Below are 2,678 nucleotides of genomic sequence, written 5' to 3'. Positions count from 1 at the left end.
TCAACATAGCTACTTTGTTCAATTACATTTTTTTTTAAAAGAAAGAATTATCAACTAAACTGGAGAAAAAATGAATAAGAATTTTCCTAACTACTCTTTTTAAGTACAAGTGAAAAATATTGAAATAGAGTCATGTACTAGCCATATCGTCGTCTTTGAGCAACTCCAACCACCTATGTTGCCTCGAATTGAGATCCCTCTGTTAGCACAACTTTCAAAAACTGAATCTCATTTCCATATTTACCATACTTGAGCTCAAAAATGACTCGGATCCCTGCATCAACAATAACGAAAACAAATTTAACAGGCATATACACAACACTTGGCTTTGACATATATAGTAGTTTCATATACAACATAGTGTGGTACTAATGACTCAATACAATAAAAAATCAAAAGATTTCAATTACTAGGGATGTATTGTTCAGGTCAACTCATAGTCACATTGATTATTCGATTTGTTACCTGTCACCTCCTACCAACCAACACAAGTACTTAAACATATGAGAGAAAATTTGCAAGCACTTCATTGACTACTAGGCCATACCTTCGGGGTGTGTACTTGTGTGCTATGATTATGATGTTTTCACCAATTCAATTTCCCAATTAATAATTTGATCAGTGGATTGTCTCAAGTATATGAAGAAAAAGACAGATGCAAGGTTTACCTTACCTTAAGAAGCATCATCATCCGAACTAGAATCATCAATTCTCCTATCTGTGATAGCTGGAAAAAGCTTTTGTCGAAGATCGAGGGGAGGTGGATTGGTGGACTCTGAAGTTTTACTTGCCACATTCTCCTTCTTTGGCGTGCCGTTTAGCGCTCTGAGCATTTTTCACCTCTATGCATACCTTATCTAATATTATCAGAAAATCACGAACGATAACAAACAATCGTAAACCTTCATCTTTCCCTGCATTTCCGTGGAAATAATCTCCTGTGCTTTTAACTAAGGCCATAATTCTTTTTTCTTCCTCGAATAACCACATGATGTCAAGCTCAGCATTCTGCACAAAAATCTTCAGGGTCTGGTGAAACCTATTTTCATCATCTACGTTCTTCATTTCTGAATTTAGGAAATCCCGTGATTCTTTTAGTGCACGACCAAGCTTGGATACTGTGCCTGTTAAGCTGTCCGCGTCCAAAATTGCAGCTTTTTACACATTTTCAATTTCACTACTCAAACCTGAAACAACCTGTAGACCAGTACTTCGATAATACTCCTCTGCATCTTGAGGCTGATCCTCGGGTAGATCATCAGACTTGATGCTAGACACACTCCCTCGGTCTCTGGCACGGGCAGCTCGTATACCTTCTGAACGGATTATCTCTTGAACAACAAAATGCAACAACGTAGTTTTGCCGTCTATTCCTTTTACATCTGATAGTTTCAGAAGCGTGTCAAGTTTAAATGCTTGAGCACCACCACGAAATGTTCCATCATTCATACGATTGCCAGTTTTCAAAACTGCCTCAAGGAGCTTGTGAAACAACCTGCTCTTCCGTAGTTCCGTGCAAGCAGCCTGAAGCATAAAATAAGATGCACCAAACACCAATATCAGGATATTTGTAGAAAACAAAGGGATGTCAAGGCTACAAATGTAAGGTGCAAGACAGATTCTGCAATGATATACTCCCTCCGTCTCAATTTGTTTGTCTTACTTTCCTTTTTAGTCTATTTAAAAAAGAATGCCTCTTTCCTTTTTCGGCAATTGTTCAATTATTACTTTCCACATGACATGTTTAAAACCACAAGATTAAAGGTTATTTTAGTACATTCTACATATCAGTGTTATCAAAGGCGAAAAGCGCAAAAAAGCTCTATTTGTTGGGGCTTTAAGCCTAAAGCGCAAATAAAGTGTAGGCTTTTTGTACCAAGAAAAAGAAAGTGTAGGCTTTAATAAAAAAAGGCGCAAAGGGAGAAAAATTACAAATATATATGTTTAGTCCAAGACTAATAATTATAAAAATGACGACAAATATATGAACAAATAAATTGAAAAAAGATTAGATAAAGTGAAATATCAATTGTTTTGTGTCACCTCTTCAGAAGAGGCTCATTGGCAAGGAAAAATATGCCTTAGAACGGTTGTCTATGGTAATCTTTCACAGTTTACCAACAAAAAAAAAAATGAAACAGAGGGAATATAAGTTAGGAATATTTACTCATAATCCAACAGTTCATCACAATCAGGAACATTTATCTCACCTCCAAAGTAGCAAATGATTCTTTAGCCATTGATGCCTCCTCCTCAAGACTGCACATAAAGAGTAAGGATTCAAGTCTTTTGAAGGCAAATGGAATATCAACCAAGACTTTCAGGAATCGTTCCGCAGGTCCAAGCCGAGAGAGATCCCCATTGTAGAGCCTCAGCTTCAATTCTTTGTCAGCAGTTGGTGCCATCTTAAGCAAAGTTTGAAGGAGTTCAGATGGAAGCTCATTTCCTGAGTCAGAATAAAATATTAGTCACTGTTGTCATAGATGCAAATATACAACAACCTGATATTTCCATTTCCAAGAAATTGACCCAACCAATATACAAGTATACTAATGTTTCGCCACTTGACTGTGAGGGAAGTACAAATTCTTGTTACAAGAGTATAATCATTCTGATCATGATAACAGTGACCTGTCCTGAGGCGGTGCTAATTTTTTTTATTTTTGAAAGGACATTTT

The 2,678-nt window shown here is 36.7% G+C and overlaps 1 pseudogene; it reads right to left on the bottom strand.

Annotated features, from left to right (window-relative positions):
• Window positions 1-138: 138 nt before the first annotated feature.
• Window positions 139-2,456, bottom strand: LOC102587712 (formin-like protein 5; annotated as a pseudogene).
• Window positions 2,457-2,678: the final 222 nt, after the last annotated feature.

Source organism: Solanum tuberosum, unplaced genomic scaffold, assembly GCF_000226075.1.
Source record: "Solanum tuberosum cultivar DM 1-3 516 R44 unplaced genomic scaffold, SolTub_3.0 contig00315, whole genome shotgun sequence".
Classification (NCBI taxonomy): Eukaryota; Viridiplantae; Streptophyta; class Magnoliopsida; order Solanales; family Solanaceae; genus Solanum; species Solanum tuberosum.
This window is presented reverse-complemented; position numbering and strand designations above follow the sequence as displayed.